We start from the raw sequence: 19,157 nt of genomic DNA, 5'->3' as shown, positions 1-19,157 counted from the left end.
CAAGCAAAAATGTCAGTGTTTTCAGATAAAGATATCTTTATAAAGTTGTTTGGGGAATACAGTTTTCTTTTTTTTCTCATTTATTTTATTTTTATTTTTTTAATATATGAAATTTATTGTCAAACTGGTTTCCATACAACACCCAGTGCTCATCCCAAAAGATGTCCTCTTCAATACCCATCACCTACCCTCCCCTCCCTCCCACCCCCCATCAACCCTCAGTTTGTTCTCAGTTTTTTTTTTTAATTTTTTTTTAACGTTTACTTATTTTTGAGACAGAGAGAGACAGAGCATGAATGGGGGAGGGTCAGAGAGAGAGAGAGACACAGAATCTGAAACAGGCTCCAGGCTCTGAGCGGTCAGCACAGAGCCCGACGAGGGGCTTGAACTCATGGACCGCGAGATCGTGACCTGAGCCGAAGTCGGCTGCTTAACCAACTGAGCCACCCACGTGCCCCATTGTTCTCAGTTTTTAAGAGTCTCTTATGCTTTGGCTCTCTGCCACTCTAACCTGAAAGAGCATTTTAAAAAAAGTTTTTAAATTTGAGAGAGAGAGAGAGAGAGTGGGAGGGGCAGAGAGAGGGAGGGAGAGAGAGAATCCCAAGCAGGTGCAGGGCTTGAACTCATGAACCGTGAGATCATGTCCTGAGCTGAAATCAGGAGTTGGTCACTTAACTGACTGAGCCACCCAGTCACCCTGGAAGAGCAGTGTTCAAGAAATTTCCTCCTTAAATGGATAAAGATATGAAAATTTTATGTATGCAATTATTCTTAAGCTTGGAAGGATCCTTTTTCTCCTTTGCTTGGCTGGAAATTATGCATACTTAAGGACCTTAATGCCTGTAACGGCAATTCAAGTAAACAGGTCATTAGCTACAGAATACATTTGTATGTGCTACGGTTTGATAATGAACGTATTCACATGGAAAAGAATCTGGGAAATTCAGGATTTACAAGCAAGTTAGAGGACTCTGCTGTGTATCTGACTCCATGAAGTCTCTCTAGCATTGGGAGCTTTAAAAGACGTATGTTGATGTTTTTAAAGATAGCAGAAAAACCCAAACTGCCTGCTCTGGAGTATTAGGAAATGCACTTAGCACAGCTTCATGAGAAGTGGCTTCAGAGTCTCGAGGTGGCTCTGCCACATGAAGCTTGGCCTCACGTCTCGTTAAAGTCATCCTTGGAACAGAACCCTGCATTCCTTGTGGAGGAGGGCACAGGAACAACCTGGAGAAAGAGGTGGTTGGAGAAGAAGATTCATGGAAGGAAAGTAATACCCACAGGAGTCCGGGGTGTCTGTGATTAGCTCTACTCACAGGTGTTTTATGTCACCAGATTTCATCAATGGTGTCATCCCTCTGGCTTTACACAACTGGGTGCAAATGTATCTTTTCAGGTTTTCTGTTTCCTTGTGTGTTTTGCTTGTTTTTTCTTCTTTATTGAAACCGGACTTCCTGAACATCCAAATTTGGAAAATGGAATAGTTGGGGCTGCTTTCCATCTCGGCAGGATCTGCCGTGAAGAAACAAACAGAACAAAACAACATACGCCCCTGCTACCCACCCTCAACCTTACCACTGTGATAAGAAACTACAAAGACATAGGGGGTTATGATGAAGTTGGGCAATTTTTTTTTTTTTTTAGTGTTTATTTTATTTTTCAGAGCGGGGGCGGGGGGAGGGGAGGGGCAGAGAGAAAGGGAGACACAGAATCTGAAGCAGGCTCCGGGCTCTGAGCTGTCAGCACAGAGCCCAACACGGGGTTCGAACCCATGAACCGTGAGATCGTGACCTGAGCTGGAGTTGGACGCTTAGCCGACTGAACCACCCAGGCACCCCTAAAGTTGGGCAATTCTTGGAAAAGATTTAATAATAATTTATCTTTAAGGGATCCAAAATAAGATATGCAAGTGAGATGGTATATATTTTTAATTAGATTTTTTTCGGGGGGGGGGGATAGATTCTTGTCCAGGCTCCATTTGCTAGAGGCTTATTTTTATCTGGGTTCTTCCTTTTCTAAAACTGTCGGAGAGAATTATTTTCTCAGGACATCAGATTCTTGGCTCAAGCTGTAACTAGACCGGCTGTAGAATTTTTTTTTAAGTATCTTTTTCTTCTTGTTTCTCATCTTTTATTTCTCAAAATACATGTGCTTTTTATAGATATGAGAGCAATTTTCAGATTGGGCTCTCTGAAAATAGTTTGAATTGGAATATATTAGGGAAAAATCATAATTTACCCACAGAAGCACATCATGCTTTATTTTATTAAAAGCAGTACAGAGAGGCTGCATGTAGGAAAAGAAAATGAGGTGGAGATTTTTCTCTTATTATTTAAGCCACAGTATTCTTTATAGGAATAGTTTTTAATGTTAAATGGACACATTACAAATAAATTTAAGCACAACTTTCTCTTCTGTTTTGCTTTGTTTATATTTCTCCTCAAACATCCTCCTGGGGATTGAAGAAGACCACAGGGTCATATTTTACAAGGGTATCCTTTTCCAACTATGGAATTAACCCTGTAAGATTCCAAAGAACTTTGCCGCCTGGATCCAATTCTCTTGTCCACTCCCATTGACTCTCTTCTGTTCACTTCCTTTATCCTTCTCATCATGACAGTATTGCTTGAACCCTTCATGTCCAGTTTAATTTCCATATTGCATGAAGTTGTTACTTTTCATATAGTAATATTCTGATTGCATCCTATCTGTCCAAAAGTTTGGGAACAGTTTTCATTACCATTAGGTGACGTCCAAAGCCCTCTAGCTCAAAAACCAGGTACCATGAAACATGCGAATATCATATAACCCAATCATTGCCATTGTGGGATTTTGTCCTAGACAGATGAGTTTATGTTCACACAAATATCCAGACATCAACTTTATTTGTGATAGCTCCAATTTCTCGTGTCCTTCAACAGATGAATGATTAAGCCAACTGTGGTCCATCCATACAAAGGAATAATACTATGCAATAAAAGGGAACAGACTGTTTATAGTCACAGCAACATGGATGTATCTCCAAGGAAATAAGCTAAGTGGAAAAAGCCAATCAGTCATTAGGTGGAGGCTGTTCCCAAGGCAGAATAATTCCTCGGTATTTATAGCTCACTGCTCATAAGAGCCCAGTGGGATACTGTCGCCATAGAAAGTCCCCTGGCTGACAGTTGTTAGGTGTTGGCAGCTGGAAGACAGTCTTGGGGACATGAAAATGCATGTGTCAAGGGAATATGGATGAGCACAGAAAGAGCTTCCTACCGAAAATGAAATTAAGGAATATCCAGAAAGTAGAGGGAAAAAAAGACAATGGATAACAAGAAAGGATAAGAAAATTAGAGGACCATTTGAGGAAGCCCAATACATAAACAAAAGCAATTCCAGGACGAGAAAAAACAGGAGAGAGGGAATAAATCATAAGTTATTTTTTTTTCAGTCCAAAAAAGTGATTTCTGTTTCTGATAGGAGCACGGCAGAAGCTTAGTTCTTTCTGAACTGTCTCCTCCTGGAAAACTTACACAGTTACAAGGAAAAACAACAGCAACCTACAGGACACATTTTCAGTGAATCTGGGAAATAGAGAAAAACCTGGAGACTCCAAATTATAAGCACAGCTCCCAAAGTCAGAACCAGCAGGAAGCCTGAATGGAAAGTCATGGCAGTTTTATGTAATCATAGTATAAACATAGTATAATGTACCAGGGAAGGTTTGCGTGGGAGTCATCCACGTGGAGGTGCTGTTTAAAGCCATTGGAATGACTGCTTTGCCAAAGAGAGGAGAAAGGGCTTATGTCGGTGTTGTTTTAACATGCTTACAGATCACCTTGTCATAGGGGATCTTGTTACAGCCTTGTCAGGACTGGGACCTGAAGTTCTGCATTTCCAACAGGCCCCTGGGTGATGCTGATGCTATCTGCCCATGGACCCTGGGAATAACCAGATCTACCGAGCACACTTTGAATAACAAGGCTTTAGAGCAGGGTTCTCAGCTCTAGCTGCACTTTCTAAGCATCTGGGGAGCTATAAAAAGTCCTGTTTCTCAGGCCTCATCCCAGAGAAGTCCATCACATCTGTGGGGACCCAGGCATCAGTGGTCAACTGAAGCTCTAAAGGCAGAATCTGGGAATTAGGTGTTAAGCTAGATGCACTAGGGGCCGCGAAGGTACCTTAAAGAGGGAAACAAGTCAGGTATAGTGGGGAGGGGCTAGCAGCCCCCCAGACCGAGGCCATGTGGAAATGTGGGCCTAGTTGTTAGCAGATATTCCAGTTATTCAAGATGGCCAGGCATTTGGGTGTAATGCAGAATGGAAAACAATGCATTTTTTTTTTAATTTTTTTTAACGTTTATTTATTTTTTGAGACAGAGAGAGACAGAGCATGAACGGGGGAGGGTCAGAGAGAGGGAGACACAGAATCTGAAACAGGCTCCAGGCTCTGAGCTGTCAGCACAGAGCCCGACGCGGGGCTCGAACTCACGGACTGCGAGATCATGACCTGAGCCGAAGTCGGCCGCCCAACCGACCAAGCCACCCAGGCGCCCCGAAAACAATGCATTTTTATGCATTGCCACCCAATCCAGATTTTTCTGCAACACTGAGTGGACAGCATTGGGCAGACTAGAAAACCTGCTGGCTAACTTGATGGCAACTGCTGAATTAAGATGAGAGCTCGAAGTGTGCTGGAAATGTGTTTGCCATCCTAATGACTGAGGGTTGGAAGGTACACTTGGCAGGGTTCAGGGATGCCAAACACCTGTGGTGCTGGGGTAGCTCTGTACCATGAAGAACAATGGAAAAAAAAAAAAAAAGAATAATGAAGACTTGTCCTGGCAAAATGGCAAATGTCCCTTCAGAGAAAGAGGCACATTAGGACTTGGGGAAGAGAGTTTGAAAAAGTGACTAGATAATCCAGGTTTCTCTACCTTGTTTCCTAGGATACAATTATCTGTATCTGTCCATCTCTATCTCTCTATCCATTCATCATTATCTATCTATCTATGTATCCATCCATCTATCATGAATCCATCCATCCATCCATCCATCCATCCATCCATCCATCTATCTAGTATGTATCACCATACACAGAAAAAAAAATTTTTTTTTCTGGTAAAGAAGTATTTGAGGCAATGGGAAAAAATGAATGGTCAAATTGTATTATCATAAACTTTTTTTTTTCAGTTTGACATTGACTATATTATACATTCTAAAGCTGTGTTCATATTAAGCCATAAAAGATTCCACAAGCATCTTCACCCAGGCAGCCACTTCTCTACTTTCACGATAATATCTTTTATCCATTTGTTAGTCCTGCATAACATACACCTTTATACATTCCTGTTGAGACTGCCAGCATGGTGGCCATAATTCATCCCAGCTTTCTACTTTTACTTTTCATTCACGTAATTCTCTACTCTTGTTAAAGTTTTAAAGAATGCCCAGTGATATACAATGAAAATCATTCTTTTTCTCAGCCTGCTTAAGTAGGCTATATGTCTGGTGAGGCTTTATGGACTTGTACTGTAAAGATATAACTTTATATTATATAGAAGGAATATGGGAGAACTGTTGCTGATTAAAAGGCATCATACTGGAGAGTGACCATGTGCACTGAAGAAGGAAAATGGAAGTAGGATTGGATTACAAGTATGAGGTTCTGTAATGGGAGATTCCGAATGCCAATTGGCCATTCATTCCTGGAATGGAATGCATACCAGCACCGCAGCTATCCAAGTTTGATTTACGTTTTTACATGCTCACAGTTTTGTGAATAAAGTAAGATAAAAGCAAAATAAGAAAAAAGTAAAATAAAGAAGAACCTATAATGCGGTGTGTCTAAGGGCTGTCCTTGATCACCATCTGAAGTCATCTTATTCATTTCCATCTCAGCTCCCAGTACATCAGTCATATTGGATTAGCCTCCCCAGCCCTCATATGGCCTCATCCTAACTTAAATAATTACATCTGAAATGGACTCATTTCCAAATAGAGTCATGTTCTGAGGTACTGGGGGTTAGGATTTCAACATATGAATTCTGGGGGGACGCAATTCAACCCATAACACAGATATGCAATACATATGTATTGAATGAATGAAGAAAGGTAGGGAAAGGGCTTGCCTGGGCACCATTCTACTTCCAAGTGGTCAGGACACTGCATGTGTCTGATTACATCTACCCCAGGAGTCAGTATTCTGTAAAATGTATGAGTCAATGATTGTAACTGAATTCTTTATAAACACAAAAAGGTGATTCCTTGAGTGACATGAATGGTGACAGTATATACATTGCCAGTGGTTTAATCACAGATAAAGTGTAAACGTGTAAAGAATTTTAGGAAGACCATCCAGGTACAGCTAGAGAGTGGCTTTTGATGTGACCTGTTGGTTCCTGAGCTGAACCTGCAAGTTTGGACCTTGGGGACACTGCTCTCCAATGTTTGAAAACTCATACTAAAGCCCAAGTTCAGGAAATTGCCCCAAGCCCTACCTATGCTCTCTGCTTTGGATCCCCAGACTTTCCTGTCATTTGGCTCCTAGCATCACTCTGAGTTTCTGTTGTCATCTGACCTTTTCCGTCTTCTTAGTCATCCTGTATTTGTCCATCCCTGGCTTGCCACTTACTTGTATCACAGGACATAAATGTGTGGCAGAATTCGTAGACATTTTGCATATAATTTCTCAAAAGTTCTAACTTTTTTTTTTTTTTTAACGTTTATTTATTTTTGAGACAGAGAGAGACAGAGCAAGAACGGGGGAGGGAGGGTCAGAGAGAGGGAGACACAGAATACGAAACAGGCTCCAGGCTCTGAGCTGTCAGCACAGAGCCCGACGCGGGGCTCGAACTCACGGACTGCGAGATCATGACCTGAGCTGAAGTTGGCCCCTTAACCCACTGAGCCACCCAGGCACCCCAAAAGTTCTAACTTTAAACAGGAACTTTCTGTTGTGTTTATAGAAATGTTGACACCTGCATATCTTTCGTGCTTGCTCCTTCTGTTCCCAATTGCTATTGACAGATTTGTGCAATGCTGGAACTTCTGTAGTTGCTGAAAAAATAAGCACCATGAGGGGAAGGAGTCATGTGTGATTTTTTGACTGTTTTTTTGAGTTTTTGATTTTTTTTCCAACTGTATTCTCAGTTCCCGAATATCACTTGGCACATATTTGTTTTCTTACAGAGATTCCTTTCTTGCTGGGGACCTAAGTACTAATTGCTTCAGCCTTCAGCAGAATGACTGAAAATAACTAATGTGGACATTGTGGGAGGCATTTTATGTACTTTTATACTTTAGGCTGTGGGCTGTAAGCTGCTGGGAAAATGTTCCTCTATCTTGTAAAATACATTTCCTATATACTGTTTTCTGTGTCTGTAAATGAACATCTTCATTTTCAAGACAACCATGTGTCTACTCAGAGCCAGCTTCACATTCAGGTAGGATTTTCTTTAAAACGCTTCAAATGTGAGTTCTTCCCATGTGAAACTAATACTAAAAAATTAGCAACTTACCCAAAATCACTTGGCTAGGGACTGGCAGAAATAGTATTCAAACCAGGCTTTCTAACTCCAAGCTCCGTGTTCTCTCCAGGAAAATATTCAAGTGTTTTTCTTTTTTTTTTAAATTTTTTTTTTTTTTCAACGTTTTTTTTTTTTTTATTTATTTTTGGGACAGAGAGAGACAGAGCATGAACGGGGGAGGGGCAGAGAGAGAGGGAGACACAGAATCAGAAACAGGCTCCAGGCTCCGAGCCATCAGCCCAGAGCCTGACGCGGGGCTCGAACTCACAGACCGCGAGATCGTGACCTGGCTGAAGTCGGACGCTTAACCGACTGCGCCACCCAGGCGCCCCTCAAGTGTTTTTCTTAAGAGACAAAAAAAGGGAAAGAGGAAATGCACAAATTTTACAATTCATAGATCCAAAACTGGGAGCAATTACCCTATTCTATAGCTGGGGAAACTGAAGCCCAAAGACTCCCTCAAAAGGTCACAATACTGGGACAAGAGTGTCTAGAACACATGTAATAGAAATATAATGCTGGCCTTAATGCCAGCCATAGTGGTAATTTAAAATTTTCTAGCACTGTCATTAAAAGGTGATAAAAAGGGGCGCCTGGGTGGCTCAGTCAGTTGAGCATCCGACTTCGGCTCAGGTCATGATCCCGCGTGGGGCTCTGTGCTGACAGCTCGGAGCCTGGAGCCTGCTTCGAGTTCTGTGTCTCCCTTGCTCTCTCTGCCCCTCCCCCGCTCACGCTCTGTCTCTGTCTCTCAAAAATAAATAAACATTAAAGAAAAATTTTAAAAAGTGATAAAAAACAGACAAAATTAATTTTAATAATACAGGCAACTGATCTAGTACATCACAAAAATATCATTTTAGCACCTAATAAATACATGAATGAATGAATAAATAAATAAATAAATAAATTAAATAAAACTAAGTTTTTTAAGTTTATGTATTTATTTTGAGAGAGAGTGAGTGGGGAAGGGGCAGAGAGAGAGGGTGAGAGAGAATCTCAAGCAGCCTCTGAGCTGGTGCAGAGCCCAACGCGGGCCTCAATCCCATGAACCCATGATCCCATGAACCATGAGACAATGACCAGAGCTGAAATCAAGAGATACTTAACTGACTGAGCCACTTAGGTGCCCCAATAAATAAATTATTAATGGATATTTTGTATTCCTTTTCTCATACCAAATCTTCCAAATCCTGTGTGTATTTTAAACTTACTGCACCTCTCAATTCAGGCTCGCCATGTTTCAAGTTCTCAAAAGCTGCATGTGGCCAGCGGCTACCCTCTTGGACAGCATAGCTCCAGGACAACCCTGAAGCCCTTATTTTCTTCTCAGCAAATGCACAGTGCCTCCCAGACTTCCATGTCATTGGATTCATAAAATAATAATCATAAAGAGCTGGTGCTTATTTTGAATTACTGTAGGTGGAAGAAGGCAGGAGCAGCAACCAGCTGGGAAGTATATTTCATTCGTGGAAGATGTTTTAAATGACAACTCCTGTGCTAGTAATGCAAATCAGTAATGAAAACTAGATTATAAATTTCACAGTGGGGCATAATATTGAAAATATTTGTGTTCTGAAGATAAAGATGCGTAATGTACTTTTGACGTAATGCTTCCAGGACTTCTGATTCTCATTCTTTGAGCTATTTTCAATTATGGTAACACTTCTATCAAAACTCACTCCCTTCTCCCTGGTACCCCTTCCATGCACCCAAGGAGCAGCACATAGGCTCTCGTAACATCTTGGTAGAGGAGCTGCCCCCTTTTCCTCACTTAAATCCATTCTAATGCTACCAGTTCAGTCTTTCCCTAAAATATGCCCAACAGAACAACAATTCTGTGGAATGTGGTTACGGATTCTACAAGGCAAAAGAGTTTCTGTGTCCAGATGAGTTTGGACAATACAGGACTAACAATATCTGTTATGACGGGATTTGGTTGGATGTGACAAAGTCGACACACGGTTTTAACTAAGCAGGAATTGATTTCTTCTCACATTATAAAAGATCCAGACATAATCCAAGGCTGCTGCAGTGACTTCACACTCTCCCCAGTATCCCAGACTGTCTCCTTCCTCTCTCTTCTTCAGCTTGAACTTAAAAAAAAAAAAATGTTCATTTATGTTTGAGAGAGAGAGAGAGAGAGAGAGAGAGCACAAGAAGGGGAAGGGCAGATAGAGAGGGCCACACAGAATTCGATGCAGGCTCCAGGCTCTGAGCTGTCAGCACAGCGCAACGCAGGGCTGGAACTCACAAACTGAGAGATCATGACCTGAGCCGAAGTTGGATGCTCAACCCATTGAGCCACCCAGGCGCCCCATTCAGCTTGTACTTTTAATCCTCCTGCTCATTGCTTCCTACTTGCAAGATGGCTTCCCCAAAAGTATATGTTTTAGGCTCAAAGAAGAAAGGAGGGGTGGAGGGCAGGAGGGATGGAGGGATGAAAGGAAGAGGGTTAGGAAGGATGGAAGCAAGGAGGGATGGCGGAAGGAAAGATGCCTTCATCAGGAAGCTAAAACTTTCCCCACACTCTCTAGGAGTCTCTTAGTTAGGTTTCATTAGTTGGAATGATATCCCAAGGCTACCTACAGCTTCAAGAGAGTCTTGCAAGATGTATATATTTTAACAGAACACATTATGGTGGTAAACTAAGTCACACGGCTCTTCTTAAGAATGAAGGAGGAAACGGAATCTGGGATGCTCAGTATGTGCCACGTGGAGTTTTCTTAGAACCTGTTTTGTTTTGTTTGTTGGTTTTGTAAGATTTTGCTTTGTACATATCAAATGGGGTGGGGGGAGGTATTAACCTGCTTTCTTTTTTTTTTTTTTTTTTTTAACGTTTATTTATTTTTGAGACAGAGAGAGACAGAGCATGAACGGGGGAGGGGCAGAGAGAGAGGGAGACACAGAATCGGAAACAGGCTCCAGGCTCTGAGCCATCAGCCCAGAGCCTGACGCGGGGCTCGAACTCACGGACCGCGAGATCGTGACCTGAGCCGAAGTCGGGCGCTTAACCGACTGAGCCACCCAGGCGCCCCACCTGCTTTCTTGACCAAAGGGATCAAGGACCTGCACGCTGACGTCTTCCCTCTGCCTCCGCCTGGAACACAGATACCACTTCTGGAGTGACAGCGACCATGTGGCCGGAACCAGTGCAAGTCCCCGAGAATTCCAGAACCGGCCGCCCTTCAGTGAACGCCAGCCACTACTTGCGAGCGGACTGCGGTTACGTGACAAACTGCAAGTCTCCATCAGCCCAGGTAGCAAGCCTCCCCGGCAAGCTGCGCTGAGAAAGCAGCCTGCGACTGCAGCTGGCCCTCCTCGAATCCCGGCAGCCTCAGCGGCCGGCCGGCGCGGGCTCTCCTGGGCTCCCGGCAGCCTCAGCGGCCGGCCGCGCGGGCCCTCCTCGGCTCCCGGCAGCCTCAGCGGCCTCAAGCTCTCTCTCCCTCAGAGCGTCCTGCGTCCCAGGTGGCGGCGCCGCTCTGCGGGTCACCGGCGCCCTCCCTGCCCCTTCTCGCCCCTCACAGCCCACGCAGCGGCCCTGCCACCCCAGGGCAAGCACTGCGGAGAGATGGGCCTGGCCCGGAAGTAGGGGACTCGGGGTCGCCGTAACCCACCCTCCGTCCTGGGGCGGGGGGCGGGGGCTCCAGCCTGGCGCCGCCCCCTGAGGGGCGGAGGCCTGGAGCCCCACGTGCTACGCCCCAACTTTCCAGGGTGCTGCTGGATGCACTGCGGCCGGAGGCTGGCTTTCTTGTGAGAACTCTAGATCCAGAGCGTTCCGTGGCAGGAAGCTTGCGTCCACGCAGGAACGGGCTGTGGCATTCGTGCAGGTGGGCCTCGCGCCGCAGCCAGTGTTGCGGGGAAGGCTCATGGCACCTGCGGGGCCACTGCGCGCAGCATTAGGCTCTGACGCGAGTGTGGGTTCCTGTTCGGCTCCCTCGTCCGCTTGACAGCCCGGAGACCTACCCTGAAGCGGTTCTTTTCTCGAGGGTGGGTTCTCCTTCCGGCTGCTGCCTGCAATCTTGCCCCAAGTGACCCGCTTGGAACGACTGTACTGCTGTTGGACGGACGGCCTTCCATCTGTGATGTCTTCGTTATCGTGCACTCTCTGCCATGCACCTGTGGATGTTCACGTTTGGGCTGTTGGCCATCCTGGTACCCCGTGAGCCAGTTTCTAAGCCCTCGACTCCTTCTTGACCCTGCTTTTTCCATCAAGGGTCCAGCATGACCATGGGGTTCCGGCAATTTTCTCTTCGTTTTCTGGGAAACTGTATGGGGGTAGTCTGCCTCCGAGATGGCCCCCAGTAATTCTTCCCTCTTTTTTTTTTTTTTTTAAATTAAAAAATTTAATTTTTTATTTTTTTTTTAATTTTTTTTTAATGTTTCTCTTTGAGAGATGGAGCGCAAGCAGGGGAGGGGCAGGGAGAGGCAGACACAGAATGTGAAGCCGGCTCCAGACTCTGAGCTGTCAGAGCTGAAGACCTGCGATTCACACCCGAGCCACCCAGGTGCCCTTAACTCTTCCCTCTTGATATTCGCATCCCGTGCACTTTTCTCCACCCTGATGCACGCTGACCAGTGCAATCTTATGACTCAGAGAACATGGAAACGATGAGGTGTTACTCTGGAGGCTAGGTCAGAGAAGGCATTGCCAGTTGTGCCTTCCTCTGTCCTGGATCACCGGCTCCGGGAAAGACAGTTGTCACGAACACAGTTAAGCAGCCTCGTGAAGAGATCTTTGTGGTGAAGAACTGAGGCCTCCTGTCAACAGCCATCACCAGATTGCTAGCTCTGTGCACGTTCCATTTTGGAATTGGCTCTTCCTGCCCCCACGAAGCCTTCCGATGAGCACAGCCCTGGCGGACACGTCCCGGGAAACCCTGAGCCACAACTATCCAGGTAAGCTGTTCCCAAACCCGTGGTCCAGGGACACTGTGGCAGATACCTGTCATTGTTTTACGGTAAGTTTTCATGCAATTTGGGAGAGGGCAGCAGAAAACTAGTACATAATCGCTCAGGGCCCAGCCATAACCTCCAGAAGCTTCCGCAGCGGCCCCTGCCCTTTTGCTGGGCCACAATCACATCTGTGCTACAAAAGTGCCCGTATGATATTTCCCATTTGGGACCTAAATAAGCACCTTTCAGCACTTTTTCAGTACTTCAGTCCTTACTAATTTGGGAAAATGAGAAGTGGTGTGCAAACTCAAAGAAAACAGGCAAAATAATATTTTAAGATGTCATTGATATAAGAAATATAATAGGATTTTTAAAGATGGGAAAGTTCAGCCTCATCAAGGAGCCAAATGTTTCCCCCCTGAGTTTATGTGAGGCTCTGGAAGGGTGCAACGGCTGCCAATTTTTGGGAAGCCGTAGAGCCTGCTGGAGTTGAGTATGAGGTCTCCTTCATTCCGCTGTGTACTTTGGAAGGTGAGGTGTGCTTCCTTTATACTTGCAAAGATACGCTATTAGAGCCCTGCCCGGGAACCAGAAGGGAGACACACAACTGTTAGGTGAGAAATTGTGTGTTTTCATCCACAAACAGTAACAGGTTTGCAGGTGTCATATAGATACGTGGGTGAGGCAGGCTGAGTGGGTAAGCATCCGGCCTGGCTCTGTGGGGCCCTAGCATGTTCCTGATCTGCCACTCTGCTCCTTGGTGAGGTGCCAGATACAAGGTTATCAGAAGGGTTCAGTGAGAGTTCCGTGGTACCTCCTCCATTCTCTTCTACTTTCATCCTGATCGTGGTAGATGATTGCGCTGCATTATCGAACACGAATGCGGTTGTAAGGGACAGGTCGAACAGCACACGGTGCATTGCAAATAGAAACCGAGCCCCATGGACCTCCGCTGGCATTTCACCTAATCCGATCACAATGACAGCACGTTCCCTTAACATGATTACCACAAAAATGGGGCCAGGGACTACACCAGGGTTACTCTAAATTTTTACCTTGTTTGGTAAGTACAGACTATCTTTTCATTGTGATTATTGATTATTGTTAAAATGTAATGAACTCTTCCTTGGGCAGACAAGATGAAAGTGAAATATAATCTTTCCTGTCGTCCCTGAAATGAGAAACTATAGAAACAGTGTGTTACCCCAGGGGATTTTACACACACACACACACACACACACACACACACGCACACACACACACGCACACACACACACGTGCACATGCTCCTGTGATTTTGGAAATGCAATGCTTCCGTATGTTGGCTTTGTTTCTTTTTTCTGTTGACGAAAGCTCACAACTTAATGTTAACCCCTAATGAACATCTCTATAGTTCATCTTGTTAACTTTTGAAGACGTGGATCAAAAATGGTGTTCAAGTCAACTGGAAACCTCACAGAAGGATGGATGCTAGACAGCAGGACTAAGTGGATATAACTCTCTCACTGTCTCACTGGGCTAAAACCATACCAATAAACAGAAAGAAAATCTCTCTCATTTTCAACAGTTGGCTTTGAACATTAGGTTTCATTTATAAGCTGATTTGTCCAATTACTTAAACTTGTCTGATAGAAATAAGAAACAGAAGCGCTTCTGAAGCTCCTGCCCAGCTGTCTCCTTGGGGACCCTGCCTCACCCCTCCTCTCCTGTTTGAGCCCTGCAGATACGTATTGTAATAGGGATGTTAAAGAGGTTTGCTGCAGCACCCAGACAACCGGGAGACCGCCGGCAGGTTCACCGGTGTCACTCTCCTGAAAGCACAGTTTGTCTCGGTAGTACACTTACGGAAGAGTAGAGACCTGAAGGGACAGGAGCAGCACAGTGTGCTTCTCAGGGTTCTGATCCCCTCAGGCTTCCTGGAACCCTTGAACGACAGTTTCTTAGCTCACATCCAGTGGGGCTGACTCTGGCCTGCAGATGGGGAATTGGGTAATAGAAGATGCTGTCCTCCTTCTTCCCACTCTCACCCACACCTGGGCCCCACCTGGGCACCTGCCTACCTGCCAGGAGGACCTGCTTCCTGATGTCAAGGGCACACAGGAGGAGAGGAGGTACCCTTCACTACTTTCTCAAGTGATGGAATTTTGTTTTCTTGTTCTAGTTTTGGCTCAGGGAGAGCAGGACTGGTCCCGTTGGTCCGGTAGCACACCTCGGAAATACATGAGGTCTGGGTTTGCATGCTGAGTTACGGTCAGCACGTTAGTGGAAGGTTAATGTGGGAGATGCAGACACCACTTTCCTCTGACTCGCTCTCCAGTTGTGGAAAGCTTCCTTGTGCTTCATAGCAGCTTGAGAAGTCCAGGCCCTCACTGGGATGAGAGAACACGTGACGTCTACCACCCCCCATGACTCATCACAGGGCAGTGATCAGTAACCAAGGAATACTGGAGAACCAAGTTCAAAGTCTCAGTCTTTAAAATGTTGTTACCTCAGCTCACTTATTTTATTTTATTTTATTTTATTTTATTTTATTTTATTTTAATTTAATTTTGTTTTTTAAAAGTTTATTTGAGAGACAGAACATGAGCATGAGCAGGGGAGGGGCAGAGAGAGAGGAGAGAGACAGAATCCCAAGCAGGCTCCATGCTGTCAGAACAGAGTCTGACTCAGGGCTTGAACCCACGGACTGTGAGATCATGACCTGAGCTGAAATCAAGAGTTGGACGCTTAGCTGTCTGAGCCACCCAGGCACCCGTTCCTCAATCAGTATGCTGTTTTTAAAGTTTATTTATATTGAAAGAGAGAGAGAGAGAGCACGAGTGAGCGAGCAGGAGTGGGGGAGGGGCAGAGAGAGAGGTAGAGGGAGAGAATCCCAAGCAGGCTCTGCATTGCCCCGTGCAGAGCCCCATGCAGGGCTTGAACCCACGAACCATGAGATCATGACCTGAGCCAAAACCAAGAGTTGGATGCTTAACTGAGCCACCCAGGGGCCCCCTCAACTCACTATTTTAAACAGTGACCTCTGCCTTGCAAGAAGCCTGTGAAGTCTGTAGCCCATTCAATTGTCAGTTGTTGAGGAAGAGTTTACCATACTAATATGTGTGGTTGTATATGTACGTGTGTGTATATGAGTGTGTCTGTGTGTCTTGTGTATATGAATGTGTGCTTAAAAGAGAAACTGAGAGGTGTTAAAAATTTTAAGAGAGTATTTGAACAAAAAGTATTTCCAATCAAGTGTTGCACGCTGGAAGTAGTTAGGGCTCCACTGACAGGACCTCAGGGAGAGATTTTGGTTAAGAAAAGGCAGAAGTAAATCAAGGAAACTATTGATTGGCTATTGCTTCAAGCCTAGTTGGCAGTTTGTGATTGGTTGTTGATAGGTTGTTGTTACAAAATCAAAATTTTTTAACTTTGAGGCATTTACAAGCTGACTTTTTGGTTTGCTTACTCAGGCTGCTAGGCCGTTAGAGCCCCCTGAATCTGATGTCTCCCTTGTTTAATTAATTTAACTGTGTGTGCATGCACAGGCATGGGCGTGTTGCATGTTTGTATGCATGCGTGTGCTTGTGTGATTGCAGGTATGTACGTAGCGGTCCAGCACACGTGTATGTGCACAGGTGTGGCGGTGTGGGCACACATGTGCACAGATAGGTGTGTGCACACATCTGTTTGTGTGTTCACGTTTACCCACCATACATAACCTGCGGTAACCACTCTTGTAGTTTGGGTTTTGTTTGTGTTCCCCCTGTCACTGTGATGTTTGTGTGTAATCACAGCATTTTGGAGTCTCCAAACACTAGACTCTTAGCTTCACAGTTGAAGGGTAGGGAGGAGCGTACTGATTATGGAGCGCAGAGGTTGTTTAAACTGAACGCCATAGACGAGGAGTGGCAGTTCTGGGATCAGGCTTGTCCCTGCTCTTAACAGGAGGCATCTGTTGCCTGGAGACCAGAGTGCAGGACTCAGCTATCAGATGTGCAGGGCTTCTGCGAAGGGCAGCGTGGGCACCCGACTGGGGCTCGTGGGAAGGGAGGCGCGGGGCACCCGTCGGAGGTTCATGGCAAGGGCAGCAGCTCCCAGGATGGAGGTGCTCCTGACTCCGTGTATCTCTAGACCCTCGGGTCTCATATTGCTGTTCAGACTGTGGGAACAAGGGCACATTGCTGTGTAGGACAGAACGTAACTGCTCAGACCAACTGAAGCTTTAAGGTAGTTTTTCTTTTTCCTTTGCTTCTCTCTGGTTCTTCTTTCCTTCTTCCTCTCCATCCCCTTTGTTTCCTTTCTAGCTATCCCCCCACCCTTCCATCTGTGTTCTCTTCCTTCCTCCTTAATCAAATGGTTATGAATCCCTCTCACACAACCCGATGAAAACGTGGTATGGCATGAACCTGGATACGTAACTGTGTCTTTCGTATAGCTATAACATTTACTCTTTAGGTTTTTCTTATATTCCCACTAAAAATTTTTTTTCTTACTAAGTCGTCTTCTTAAATGTAAAACCATAATGTTCCCTCTGTTTCTGCTTAGCACTCTCTGGACCAAGAAGGCTCTAAACTATGTATGGGGCTGGTATAGACAGCCATGGAAACACAGCCGAGGCTGATTTGAGTGCTTTAAGGAGCTAGAGTCCACGGAGGTCAGTTTATTAGAGTTGGTTATATAGATGAGTCATGGTACAGGCTGGTAAAGATGAGAATAGAAGCCCCCACAGTTTTTTGGTTGTTTCCTATACCAGGCAGTTTCACTGCTCTCCTTGCACCTTCACACTTCATTCTTAGCACCCCCGTGATGTCCTGATTCAGGTTCTCTCCATTCTTAGCCCCACCTTGATGTCCTTACTAAGGGTCTCTCTATTTAGTGAGGCTCAGAGAAGTTAAGACACTTCCTCCAGGCCACATAGTAACCGAGAAGCTGAGGTTCTAACCTAGGCAGCCTGCCTCCCATCTGAATCTAAAATGTGTAGTAATCATACAGGTATTAAACAAAATGTGTAGCAAGAAAACACCAGAGAGTATGAATCAAAAGCTAGGGTCTGAAGGTGAGCCAGTAATCAGGATCACAGATCTTCCCACTGGCTGATTTAATTAAATCAGAGCTTTGGAAAGGTGGAAAGGGTGAAAGTTGTTAGAAATGTACATTGAAGGGTGCCTGTGTGGCTCCGTTGTGGTTTCAGCTCAGGTCATGATCTCATGGTTCTGTGGGTTCAAGCCACACATTGGGCTCAGTGCTGGCAGCGCGTAGCCTGCTTGGGATTCTCCCTCTCTCAAAATAAATTAGTAAACTTAAAAAAAAAATGACATTTTCAGACAAAGAAGGTCTTCAAAGACTTGTGTCTATAAATGCATTAAAAATTTGTCAGGGCACCCAGATGGTTCAATCAGTTAAGCTTCCGACCTCAGCTCAGGTCGTGATCTCGGGGTCCGTGAGTTCAAGCCCTGCGTCGGGCTGTGTGCTGACAGCTCAGAGCCTGGAGCCTGCTTCAGATTCTGTGTTCCCCCTCTCTTTCTGTCCCTCCCCTGCTTGTGCACTCTCTCTCTCTCAAAAAAAAAAAAAACATTAAAAGAAAAAAGAACTGTACGTTGTGTCACGTGGGGCTGCCCTCTGTGTTTGGAGAGCTCTCCATGACTTGCCGATTCACGTTGGGCTAAAGTTGGGCTATGGCTCAAAGGCGAACTCTACACTCTTTGCAGACCCCGAGGCCTCTTCCTTTTCTCCTGCAGTATGATCCTAACCTGAGACCACAAGGTTGAGCAGGAGGAAAACTATATGTACTCAAGCTTGAGTGGAGGATATGCAGTAGAGTATCAGGATAGCCCAATTCATGTGATTATCAACGCTTCACCTCTCTGCCTTTGGGGTAAAGTCTTGCAGTTTACCACAGGGTAAAGTCAGGATTATAATTATTCATGATCACCTTTCTTTTGAGAATCAAAGCTTAGAAGATTTTACAAATGAAGACTTTTAATTGTACTACAAAGTCCAGACTTTTCCTACTCTCCCCCAGTGTGTCTCATCTCCCTGATATGGGAAGCTCCTCAGCTATTGTGTCTGCATTAGCTACTAAACCAGGAGGCCAGGAAGTGGGGCTCCTGTGCTTTTGTCTCATCTCGGGACTGCTCCCTTGCTTTAGTTCCAGTAGTGGCCTTAAGTGAATTAATTTGGGGCACCCCATACTCCCCAGTGTGTTAACTTCAAAATGACCCAAACCTGCTGACATTCTGTGAGTTCTCTTAGGTTGTTCCACAGTCTAGTGGATTTCATGATTAGAAAATAATTTCATTCTCTAAAGCATCTTAAAGACCTAGCTATGCTGGGAGAACATTGTTTCAGTTGCTGCTGCCTCCCAGCTGAGACTTAAGAAAACAAAAGAAACAAATTTCACATGATAATATTAGCAAATGCCTCTTCTGTAAGCCCTGTCTTCACGCCCTTTGAATTGCATTATCTCCTCTCCGTATTGTTGACTTACTTGCATAAAGAATTTTGCTGTACAAAGCTGGGAAAATGATTTCACACTTGCTTTGATCAGAAATCTGTTGCGGTGGTTAAACTGTTCAGTATATTCAAATGTGGTTAGCTTTGCTAAGAGAAGGGAAAGACAATCAAATTGTTAGCATAAATCAAGAGGCCTAAGTGCTGTCTTGAATATTTTCAGATAGATTTAAAAGGTAGTTTAAATTTAAGAAGGTCAAAGATGCCAGGACTCTAAAGCATGCTCACTGTTCATTATTTCAGCAATTTTCTAATGTCACAT

At 44.9% G+C, this 19,157-nt stretch overlaps 1 long non-coding RNA gene across 2 annotated transcripts; it reads right to left on the bottom strand.

Moving 5' to 3' along the window:
• Nucleotides 1-672: 672 nt before the first annotated feature.
• LOC122212632 lies at nt 673-11,083 on the bottom strand. Of its 2 annotated transcripts, XR_006199234.1 has the most exons (5): nt 10,548-11,083; nt 9,505-9,603; nt 7,502-7,600; nt 1,317-1,512; nt 673-1,227 (listed from the first exon to the last, which is right to left on the bottom strand). It is a non-coding gene; the product is annotated as an uncharacterized LOC122212632 (long non-coding RNA). The 2 variants fall into 2 exon arrangements; XR_006199235.1 differs by lacking the exons at nt 673-1,227; nt 1,317-1,512 and adding an exon at nt 4,486-4,768.
• Nucleotides 11,084-19,157: the final 8,074 nt, after the last annotated feature.

Source organism: Panthera leo, chromosome Y (assembly GCF_018350215.1).
Source record: "Panthera leo isolate Ple1 chromosome Y, P.leo_Ple1_pat1.1, whole genome shotgun sequence".
Classification (NCBI taxonomy): Eukaryota; Metazoa; Chordata; class Mammalia; order Carnivora; family Felidae; genus Panthera; species Panthera leo.
This window is presented reverse-complemented; position numbering and strand designations above follow the sequence as displayed.